The sequence below is a fragment of the Primulina huaijiensis genome, chromosome 10 (assembly GCF_012295235.1).
Source record: "Primulina huaijiensis isolate GDHJ02 chromosome 10, ASM1229523v2, whole genome shotgun sequence".
NCBI classification, from domain to species: Eukaryota; Viridiplantae; Streptophyta; class Magnoliopsida; order Lamiales; family Gesneriaceae; genus Primulina; species Primulina huaijiensis.
Window position 1 is genome coordinate 8,215,381 of NC_133315.1, and position 12,961 is coordinate 8,228,341.

The 12,961-nt window shown below is 35.5% G+C and overlaps 1 pseudogene; it reads right to left on the reverse strand.

The window, feature by feature from the left end:
* The window catches only part of LOC140985870 (uncharacterized), a 31,359-nt pseudogene extending 18,426 nt beyond the window's left edge, over nucleotides 1-12,933 (reverse strand).
* Nucleotides 12,934-12,961: the final 28 nt, after the last annotated feature.

Genomic DNA, 12,961 nt, shown 5'->3' on the forward strand with positions numbered 1-12,961 from the left:
TTTTTTTTTCAAATAAAAATTTAAACATTCTTAAATAGATTAATGCATGTTCTAATTTAAATCTTTCAAACATGTAATGTATGACATTTTTGCAAAAATTACTAAGATACAAACATTAAACATGATTTTATTTTAAAATAATATATATATATATATATATATAAATTTTTTTTTATTTATGTTTTTTTTAAAAAATTTTTTTTAATTTTTTTTATAAGTTTGTTCTCCCCCAATCAGAATATGACATTGTCCCTAATGTCAAAATAACTATTAATAAAGAGTACGAAATGAAAGAGATATCACTTGGAATTTTATTGAAGATAACAAACTGAAACAAACGCAAACCAATCCACGACTTTTGAATCAATGATCCAACTTCCTTTTCTTATTGCTTGATTGCGACCAATTGATCTTTGTTATCATCGGATCAGGCTTACGAACAAAAGCTTCCAAATCATCAATTAATTGGTCGGCAGTCGAAGCACATAAGAGCATCCGTCGTGAATTTTCTGAAATGAAATTCTGTTCCACAGCTTTATCAAGAAATGTCAACAAACTGTCATAATAATTATTGATATTCAACAAGCCCATAGGTTTATTATGGATATTAAGTTGTGCCCAAGAAACAGTGTGAATAATTTCTTCTAATGTACCAAAACCACCTGGTAGTACGATAAAAGCATCAGAATTTTCAACCATTTTTGTGATTCTTTCATACATAGAAGAAACTTTTAATTCCTCACCAATCGTAACACCTGTAATATTTCCTTCAGCTAAAGCGGTAGGAATAATACCCAAAACCTGACTACCTCCAAGATGAGCAGATGTTGAAACAAATCCCATTAACCCAATATTACCTCCCCCATATACCAAGTGAATTTTTCTCTCAGCCAATATCTTTCCAAAGTTATTCGCTGCTTCTACAAACACTTCATTTTTTCCAGGACTTGACCCACAAAATACACAAATATTTTTTAATGATTGTGCAGAGGTTCCAGCCATGTTTTTTTACTTTCTTCTTTTTTTTTTTGCGAAAATAGAGAGAAAGATGAGAGATTTTATCGGGGTAATATGTTATCAGGACAAAACTATGGGTCACAGTTGTAAACAGAATAAAGAGTAAAAACAATAATGACACACATGCATGTAAACAGTAGTGTGATTGTGGCTCACAATTTTCCTCTGGTTTTACGTCCAGAAACGGCGTCAATGCCTTCTATGAGTCGAGGATATGCTTCCCATCCAATTTTCTTATAAATTGGCAAACAGGGTCTTTTTTAGTCGGATTCCCAAGCCTATGACGCTCATCTTGGAATTGTTTCCATAAACGGAGAAGTTCAATATGCACATGTCCACTATAATATGTCTCAAGAGGCAATAAGATGTTATCTAAAGACTCCTTACTCAGCCCATTCTTAATGAAACCAATTTTATCTTCTCTTTTATTGGAAACACATCCCAAAGATCTGCATCGTTTGTCACAAATCCATCTTGCACACTTATGACAAACCCCTAAACTTTTGGCCCTTCGTTTTTTTGCATAAGTGCTTTTTCTTAATCTAGGCAAATACCGAATGAGCAATGATTGTGGAACTTCTCCTCCTAATCTGACCTTAGCTTCTATTACAAGACAAATATCTTCTGAAATTCCTTTTTGCATTAGCAATCTCAATCTTTCACACCTTCCTGCATAAATTTTTCTTAGAACATTTTCAGAAACAGAGGGAAAATATTTACAAATTTTTGAGAGAATTTCATCCATTTTGAAAAGAAAAGAAATGATTTTTTTTATTTTTTTTTCAGCAATTATGGGAAATTGATTAAACCGACTATGAGAGTCACGGAGTACCGTTATCTGTAATGCCCGAATTTTGAAAAAAAAAAATTGTGGCAGTAGTTGTGATGGTTTATGGCTTTACGTTATGGTATGAATGGTAATGAATGTTATAGAATGGAATAGATAATGGATGGATAGAATCAATGGTTGAATTTGAGCTAAATAGGTAATGGAAGTGCAGAAACAGTATGAAAAATGTGGCAGTAGTTGTGGTTTTTAGCATAATGTTTTGTATATTGATCCAATTGATGTGAGGCCATTTTTATTAGAAAGATAAGACATAAGGCTATAACTTTCTTATTTTGAGTTTTGGTCAAATCATTAGGGAAGACGAGCCAAAAGCGCCCCGAAGTGTGTCGTGCGTATCGTCGTTCCTACAATGACACATGTTGGGAGATTGAGCATACCTTTTTACTCAAACTTCCAAATGACATGAGGCCAATTGGAGATGCAAGCCAAGACATACGGCTACAACTTTTCAGTTTACCACTTTCGCAAATTCTGAAGTTAAAAATACGTTTTGGGCAGAATTCCGCGCGCCATCGCGCAGGATCCGGCGCCCTAGCGCGCCGGTTGCTGAAAATTTGGTGTTTGGGCAGCAAGGGGCACGCGGCTGCGCCAAAACACGCGCCATGGTGCTCAGAACTTGTACAAAAAACGTGTTTTGGTGTTGGGAAGGCATAAAAATCGAATGGTATCATAATTTTCCTCATTTTTCTTCTTTCTCTTCCAACAAAACCCTCCTTCCTTCCATTTTCTACATTTCTTCTTCAATCTATGGGAGAATTGTACAAGGAAATTATGAAATGAAGTTAGATTTGTGATCCTCTCTTCAAGATCTTCAAGATGGTGTAATTATGTTATATTTTATTCAAGTTTGGAAATGGGTTGAAGTTTAGAATTGATATTTGAGTTGATATTTGAGATATTGAGATGTTGGAGATGTTGAAATTGTGTTGGTTTGAATTTTAAAATGGAATTGAAGCTAATGACAAAGTAAAGGAGTTAACTCTTTAGCACGCATGTCATGTGTTTGACAAAATGATTCAATGAATGTTTTTATGTCATATTACGGTTGAGAAATGATACGGATTCCTTCTTTACACAATTGTTGGGATTTGAGTTTTCTTGAATATTTGGGGATCTTGATTCGAAGCATTATTGAATTAATTATGAATTTTGTTCATAAATTGCTCTATTTATATAAATGATCCGAGTTCTTGAGTTATAATAGACTTCGAAGGTTCAAGACTTCTCACCTACACATTTCGATCTTCTTTTGGTAATATTTGAAAGGTATGTTACGGTCGGTAACATACGAGGTAAAAGTATCATTTTATTTTAAATTGAAAATTCTATGGCTCGATGAATTACTTGTGATTTGATGATGATTGTGGCCTTGAGATGAGTTCATTCCTATCAGCAGTCAAACCGATCAGATCAGAACAAACAGAGTGGTAGCCACAGGGTAGGACAGCCACCTAGACAACAGGGTCGAGTTTTTGCACTCACGGAGGATGAGGCACATAATGCTCCAGATAATGTCATTGCAGGTAATTGTTTTCTCTCAGGTTATCCTGCTTATGTTTTGATGGATACTGGTGCATCACATACTTTCATAGCTGAGCACTTTGTCTCATTGCATTCACTGCATTCTATGCCATTATCATCTACATTATCTATTTCTACTCCACTGGGCAAAGTGATGAGGTCAGTAGAAATGATAAGTGGTTGTGAATTTCGTTATGAGGATAATGTCATTGAGCTTGATTGTATTGTGTTGCAGATGTCTAATTTTGACTGCATACTTGGTATTGACATGTTGACAAGATGCAGGGCTACTGTAGACTGTTTGCAGAAGATTGTTAAGTTTAGGCCTGATATGACAGATCACTGGACATTCTATGGTAAGGGTTCTCGAGCTAAGATTCCTTTGATATCTGTTTTGTCCATGACTCGTTTGTTGCAGAAAAGAGCAGAATGTTTCTTGGTTTATGTAATTGATATTTCAAGGTCAGTACCTAAATTGGTAGATATTACAATTGTTAGTGAATTTTCATATGTATTTCGAGATGAAATTCCAGGATTTCCTCCAGTCCGAGAGATTGAGTTCAACATTGAGTTGATGCCAGGTACACAGCCTATTTCTAGAGCTCCTTATAGGATGGCGCCAATTGAACTAAAGGAACTAAAGGAACAACTTGAGGATCTATTGGCTAAGGGATATATAAGACCAAGTGTTTCACCTTGGGGTGCTCCGTTTTTATTCGTGAAGAAGAAAGATGGGTCTATGAGGCTTTGTGTCGATTATAGACAGTTAAATAAAGCCACAATAAAGAATAAGTATACTTTGCCAAGGATTGATGATCTCTTTGACCAGTTGCAGGGTTCTTCTGTATATTCTAAAATTGATTTAAGATCTGGATATCATCAGTTAAGAGTTAGAGAGGCAGATGTGCCTAAGACTACTTTTCGTACAAGGTATGGGCATTTTGAATTTTTGGTTATGCCTTTTGGGTTGACCAATGCACCTGCGGTATTTATGGATTTGATGAACCGTGTGTTTCAATGGTATATAGATCAATTTTTTGTGATATTCATTGAAGATATTCTTATTTATTCAAATCTGAAATTAAGCATGCCGAGCACTTGAGAGCTGTTTTGCAGATTTTGAGAATTGAAAAGTTGTATGCTAAATTATCCAAATGTGAGTTTTGGTTGAATAGAGTGGTTTTCCTTGGACATGTGATTTCAAGGGCTGGTATATCAGTTGATTCGAGTAAAGTTGAGGCAGTCATCAATTGGTCTAGACCGACATCAGTTCCTGAGGTACGTAGTTTTATGGGTTTGGCAGGCTATTATCGCAGATTTATTAAAGGATTCTCACAGATTGCGAGGCCAATTACCCAGCTGACACAAAAGAATGCACCATTTATTTGGTCACAGACATGTGAGGCTAGTTTTGTTGAACTTAAGCAGAGATTGACTAGTGCTCCAGTTCTGACTATTCCATCAGGTGTAGGAGGATTTACAGTGCACACTGATGCTTCACATCAAGGACTGGGTTGTGTATTAATGCAGCATGGCCGTGTTGTTGCCTATGCTTCACGACAGTTGAAGCCACATGAGTCTAGATACCCAGTGCATGACTTGGAACTAGCAGCAGTGGTTTTTGCCTTAAAGATTTGGCGTCACTACTTGTATGGTGAGAAATTTGAGATATTCACTGATCATAAGAGTTTGAAATACCTCTTTTCACAAGCGGAGTTGAACATGAGACAGAGACGTTGGTTAGACTTGTTGAAAGACTATGATTGCGAAATAAAATATTATCCAGGAAAGTCTAATGCAGCAGCCGATGCTTTGAGCAGAAAAGTATGTAATATGTCTTTGATCACTAGCAGTGTATCTGATTTAGTAGAAGAATGTTGTTTCTCTAGTTTGGATTTTGTGGTAGATACTCAACATGTAAGAGTATTTATGATTCAGGCAAAGCCCGAGTTGTTTGTAAAAATTAAAGAGGCCCAAAGGTTGGATCAAAGCATTCAGAAATCAGTTGAACTCGTTAAATCAGGACATCAATCAGAATTTCAGGTCAATAATGAGGGTATTTTTTTTGTAAATGATCGTATTGTAGTTCCTAATATTTCAGAGTCGAGGATGCAGATTTTGCGTGATGCTCATTGCAGTAAATTCAGTGTAAACCCTGGAAGTAAAAAGATGTACAATGACTTGAAGAAACAATTTTGGTGGAAAAGAATGAAATCTGACATAGCAGAATTTGTATCTCGTTGTTTGTATTGTCAACAAGTGAAAGCAGAAAGAAAGCGACCAGGAGGTCTTTTACATAGCCTTAAGGTTCCAGAATGGAAGTGGGACCATATCACCATGGACTTTGTCACGAAATTGCCGAGGTCGTCGAGGGGTTGCGATGCAATTTGGGTTATCGTTGATAGATTAACTAAGTCTTCGTGTTTCATTCCTTATTAGATGACATATAGGCATGATCAGATGGCCAGATTGTACATCAGAGAAGTTTTGAGATTGCATGGTGTGCCTAAGTCAATTGTATCAGATCGTGATCCCAGATTTTCTTCTCATTTTTGGCAGAGTTTACAAGGGGCCCTTGGTACTCGTTTGCATTTGAGTACAACATATCATCCTCAGACAGACGGACAGTCAGAACGTACTATTCAGACATTAGAGGATATGCTGAGAGCTGTAGTTATGGATTTTGGCATTGGTTGGCAGGATTCGTTACCGCTTGTCGAGTTTTCTTATAACAACAGTTATCAAGTGAGCATTGGAATGTCACCATTTGAAGCATTATATGGCAGGAAGTGTCGATCTCCTTTGTATTGGGACGATTTATCTGAAGCACCAATTGTAGGACCTGATATGATAAGAGATATGACAGAGAAGGTGAAATTGATTCAGAGTCGTATGAGAGCTGCTCAGGATAGGCAGGCTAAGTATGCGAACATCAGGAGACGGCCATTGATTTTTGAGAAAGGTGACAGAGTTTTTCTGAAAATATCTCCTTTCCGTGGTACAGTTAGATTTGGAAAGAAGGGTAAATTATCACCGAGATTTGTAGGTCCGTATGAGATTTTGGAACGTGTGGGTGATTTGGCTTATAGATTAGCTCTTCCTCCTGCGTTATCAGGTGTTCATGATGTTTTTCATGTGTCCATGTTGAGGAAATATCATCCAGATCCTTCTCATGTACTTCCACCCGATGAAGTTGAGTTAGATCAGAATTTGAGCTACATTGAGAGACCGATTAAAATTCTAGATAGAAAAGATAAGCAACTCAGAAATAAATTGATACCGTTGATTAAAGTACAGTGGAACAGACATGGTGTCGAAGAGGCAACTTGGGAATTAGAAGATAAAATGAGACATAAATATCCAGAGTTATTCAAATGAAGTACGCTTCTATTCTCGGTTTTATTTTCAGTATTGATCATTACATCTTAGACTTGAAAGAGATGATTGATTTCGAGGACGAAATCTATTTTTAGAGGGGAGGAATTGTAATGCCCGAATTTTGAAAAAAATAAAATTGTGGCAGTAGTTGTGATGGTTTATGGCTTTACGTTATGGTATGAATGGTAATGAATGTTATAGAATGGAATAGATAATGTATGGGTAGAATCAAAGGTTGAATTTGAGCTAAATAGGTAATGGAAGTGCAGAAACGGTATGAAAAATGTGGCAGTAGTTGTGGTTTTTAGCATAATGCTTTGTATATTGATCCAATTGATGTGAGGCCACTTTTATTAGAAAGATAAGACATAAGGCTATAACTTTCTTATTTTGAGTTTTGGTCAAATCATTAGGGAAGACGAGCCAAAAGCGCCCCGAAGTGTGTCGTGCGTATCGTCGTTCCTACAATGACACATGTTGGGAGATTGAGCATAACTTTTTACTCAGCCTCCAAATGACATGAGGTAAATTGGAAATGCAAGCCAAGACATAGGGCTACAACTTTGTAGTTTACCACTTTCGCAAATTCTGAAGTTAAAAATACGTTTTGGGCAGAATTCCGCGCGCCGGTTGCTGAAATTTTGGTGTTTGGGCAGCAAGGGGCTCGCGGCTGCGCCAAAACACGCGCCATGGCGCCTTGCACTTGTACAAAAAATGTGTTTTGGTGTTGGGAAGGCATAAAAATCGAATGGTATCATAATTTTCCTCATTTTTCTTCTTTCTCTTCCAACAAAAGCCTCCTTCCTTCCATTTTCTACATTTCTTCTTCAATCTATGAGAGAATTGTTCAAGGAAATTATGAAATGAAGTTAGATTTGTGATCCTCTCTTCAAGATCTTCAAGATGGTGTAAGTATGTTATATTTTATTCAAGTTTGGAAATGGGTTGAAGTTTAGAATTGATATTTGAGTTGATATTTGAGATATTGAGATGTTGGAGATGTTGAAATTGTGTTGGTTTGAAGTTTAAAATGGAATTGAAGCCAATGACAAAGTAAAGGAGTTAACTCTTTAGCACGCATGTCATGTGTTTGATAAAATGATTCAATAAATGTTTTTATGGCATATTGCGGTTAAGAAATTTACGGATCTTGATTCGAAGCAGTATTGAATTAATTATGAATTTTGAACAGAAACTACTCTGTTTTGATAGATGATCAAAGTTCTTGAGTTATAGTAGAATTCAAAGGTTCAAGACTTCTCACCTACACATTTCGATCTTCTTTTGGTAATATTTGAAAGGTATGTTACGGTCGGTAACATACGAGGTAAAAGTATCATTTTTATTTTAAATTGAAAATTCTATGGCTCGATGAATTACTTGTGATTTGATGATGATTGTGGCCTTGAGATGAGTTTATTATAATATCGAAATGATGATATTGATTTGCATCATTACATTGCATATTGAGCCACTTGTTGATTCAGATTTGATATGGCGGAGGTCGCCTTGATTTATTGATTTGTTGGACGTATGGGGCTATAGTTGAGTTGGCATAGTGTATGCGGAGGTCGCTGCTATGGCCTGAACACTCTCTATATGCGCACCATAGTCCTGGGATTGTAGAACACAGCACCCCACCTCGAGCGGATGAGTCGGTGGATGTTGCTGGGGGATTCTCTTTCCTTGGGTACCCTATGACCAGATGATTCACTTGATCTTGAGATTTATTGATAGCCCACAGCTTCTGATCATGCATTGCATTATATTGCATCTTTATGAATTTAATATGAAATATTTGTCACTTTAATTCTCATATGTTATTGATTGTATCATACTGGGTTTATACTCACCGGCATGTCCGGTACCTCTTGTTTTCATGTGCTTGACGGTAGGTGAGGCGAGGCTTGGGATGCCAGAGTCCAGCTCAAGGCGAGGAGATACGAGTTAGAGTGGGATTCTCGGGTCTTAGGAGCTATTTTATGATGTTGGGATTTCTTTATTTTGGCATGTTGAAAATTATATTTCAAACATTTGAGACAATTAAATTATTTTGACGATGTTTATGTGGATTTGTGAACCACAAATTATGTATTTTACTCGATCATTTGGTTTGTTACAATTATAATTATTAGTATTAGATATCGGACCCGGGGCCCCACATTATCCGCCATTTAACCGGGAAAATAAAAAGATTAAGGAAACCTGAAATAAAAACAAACAAAATAAAATGCAACACAAAAAAAAAATCAAGGATCGGAAAGGGAAATAAACTTTTCTTGAAAAATTTAATTTTCTAAAAACGGTTTAAGCCTTTGTCCATTTACTTTAAAAACATCACCATTTTTAGGATTTTCAATATCCACAGCTCCATAAGTATACACATGCTTTACAACATATGGGCCTGTCCATCTTGATCGTAATTTTCCTGGGAATATGTGAAGTCGCGAATTATAAAGCAAAACTTTTTTACCAATCTCAAAAGATTTTTTAAGAATTGTTTTACCATGAAATGATTTGATTTTTGCTTTATAAATCCTTGAATTCTCATACGCATCATTTCAGAGTTCATCAAGTTCATTAAGTTGCAATTTACGCAATTTGTTGGCATCATCCATGCTTGAATTTAAAGTTTTGATCGCCCAATAAGCTTTATGTTCCAATTCCACATGCAAATGACAATGTTTTCCATAAACCAACCTATAGGGAGACTTATTCAATGATGTTTTAAAAGTTATTCGATATGCCCAAAGTGCATCATTAAGTCAAAGAGACCAATCTTTTCTATTTGAGTTAACAGTTTTTTCCAAAATTTGCTTTATCTCCCTATTAGCTAATTCAACTTGTCCATTTGTTTAAGAATGATAAGGAGTAGTTACTTTGTGTGTAATACCATATTTTTTCATTAATGAAGCAAAATGTTTATTAACAAAGTGAGTTTCCCCATCACTTATCATGGCTCGAGGAATTCCAAATCTACTAAAAATATTTTCTTTTAAAAATTTGATGACGATTTTATGATCATTTGTTCGACATGGAATTGCCTCTATCCATTTGGAATCATAATCAACTGCAACTAAAATATACAAGTATCCAAACGACGGTGGAAAAGGTCCCATAAAATCTATTCCCCAACAATCAAAGATATCAATTTCATTAATAGGATTCAAAGGAATCATGTTTCTTTTTGAAATCGCACCCAATTTTTGACAATGTTCACAGATCTTGCAGATTTCGTGGGTGTCTTTAAACAAAGTGGGCCAATAAAATCCACACTGCAGGATTTTTGCAGCTGTTTTCTTTGAAGAAAAATGTCCTCCGCATGCTTCTGAATGACAAAATTTAATGACACTACTTACCTCATTGTCGGGTATGCAACGTCGAAAAATTTGATCCGGACAATACTTGAACAGATACGGATCATCCCAATAAAAGTTTTTTACCTCATTCAAAAATTTTCTTTTATCTTGAGAACTCCATTGCGGTGGCATTTTTCCTGTCACAAGAAAATTTACTATGTTAGCAAACCAAGGTGTAGTAGTAACTGAAAATAGATGTTCATCAGGAAAATTATCGTTAATTGGTGTCATTTCACAAGATGATCCAGTTACTAATCTTGATAAATGATCGGCTACGACATTCTCGGTTCCTTTTTTTATCTTTGATCACAATGTCAAATTCTTGGAGCAACAAAATCCATCGTATCAGTCGTGGCTTTGCATCCTGTTTGGTCAACAAATATCTAATAGGAGAATGATCAACAAACATGATAGTTGTTGATCCAATCAAATAAGAACGAAATTTATCTAATGCAAATATTACTGCAAGTAGTTCTTTTTCAGTTGTGGAGTAATTCATTTGAACATTGTTTAAAGTTCTACTTGCATAATATATCACATAAGGCTTACTGTTTTTTCTTTGACCGAATACTGCACCGACTGCATAATCACTCGCATCGCACATGATTTCAAATGGTAAAGACCAATCAGGAGGTTGCATGATAGGAGCTGATGTTAAATGTCGAATGATTTTATCAAAAGCATTTTGACATTCTTGAGTCCATCAAATGCACTGTCTTTTGTTAAGAGGTTACAAATGGGTTTAGAGATTAAACTAAAGTCCTTTATAAACCTCCTATAAAATCCAGCATGTCCCGAAAATGAGCGAATTTCTTTAATGGTTTTTGGAGGGGGTAAATTGGCAATGACATCAACTTTTGCTTTATCAACTTCAATTCCATGAGATGACACGACATGTCCCAAAACAATTCCAGAAGTAATCATGTAATGACATTTTTCTCAATTTAAAATAAGACCTTTTTGCTCGCATCTTTTTAAAACTTTTTCAAAATTTTCAAGACAATTATCAAATGTATTCCCAAAGACAGTTAAATCATCCATGAAAATTTCCAAACAATTTTCAACCATGTCGCAAAAAATGCTTAGCATACATCTTTGAAATGTTGCTGGGGCATTGCATAATCCAAATGTCATCCTTCTAAATGCAAATGTTCCAAAAAGACATGTGAATGTAGTTTTATCTTGATCTTCGAGTGCAATGGGGATTTGATAATAACCTGAATATCAATCAAGAAAACAGTAGTATGGATGACCTGCTACTCTTTCTAAAATTTGATCCAAAAATGGTAATGGAAAATGAACTTTTCTAGTGACGTCATTTAATTTTCTATAATCAATACACATCCGCAAACTAGATGGGACTCGACTTGTTAACAATTCACCTTTTTCATTTTTTATCACTGTGATGCCAGATTTTTTCGGAACTACTTGTGTTGGGCTTACCCACTTACTATCAGAAATAGGGTAGATAATCCCAACATCAAGTAGTTTGAGAACTTCAGTTTTCACAACATCTTTCATGTGTGGATTTAATCTCCTTTGTGGTTGTTGAAATGTCTTTGCATTTTCTTCTAAGTGAATTTTGTGAGTGCAAATTAGTGGATTAATGCCCTTGAGATCTTTTAGTGTCCAACTAATTGCATTTTTATGTCTTTTAAGCATATCAACTAATTTACCTTCTTCATCACTTGCTAGTTTGGAAGAAATTACCACCGGATATGTTTCATCTTTTCCAAGAAATGCATACTTCAATTCTTCTGGCAAGCGTTTTAACTCCAATATGGGTGGTTCGTCTTTGTTCTCGTTTTTTGCATCAAATTCTTTCTCTGATCCTGGTAACGAGTGATACCTGATAAAATCATCAAGATCAATTTCAATATTTTCTTTAACAGTTTCAATTGAATAAATATCTGATTGATCACGAGTACTCCCTTCTTGAATGTTTTCTTCTACAAGAGTTTCAATAATATTTTCATCTTCACTTTCATCTCCTTTGTCATGTGGTTGCTTACAAAGATTAAACACATTAAGCTCCAAGGTCATGTTACCAAATGACAACTTCATTATTCCATTCCTGCAATTTATAAGAGCATTAGAATTTGCTAAAAATGGACGACCTAAAATTACAGGAATTGCATTACAAGCTTCCATAGGTTGTGTATCTAAAACTATGAAATCGACAGGATATACAAAGTTATCAACTTGGACCAACACGTCTTCCACCATACCTCTTGGCACTTTAACAGATCTATCAGCAAGTAAAAGTGTTACCGAAGTAGGTTTTAACTCGCCTAGATTGAGTTCTTGATAAACTGAATATGGAAGTAAATTCACACTAGCTCCAAGGTCAAGCAAGGCTTGTTTAATCTTTCGTTCTCCAATAATACAAGAAATAGTAGGACAACCATGGTCTTTGTATTTCGAAGCATTGTTATTTTGAATGATTGCACTTACTTGTTCGGCTAAAAATGCTTTCTTTTTCACATTCAATTTTCTTTTCACAGTGCACAAGTCTTTCAAAAATTTGGCATATGATGGTACCTGTTTTATTGCATCTAATAAAGGAATATTAACTTTTACTTGTTTAAAAATATCATATATATCAGAATTCAAATTTTATTTTTTTGTATTTTTCAATGCATGAGGGAATGGTGGTGACACTGTCTGTTGAACCTCCTCTTCGCAAGTTATGGGTTCCACTTCTTTACCCTTTGGAGTTGATTTATCATCATCTTCACAAGGTTCAAGAATGGATTTTTCGACAACCTTACCACTTCGAAGAGTAATAACAGATTTTACCTGATCCATCGGTTGAGTTCCAGAAGTTCCAGTTTGT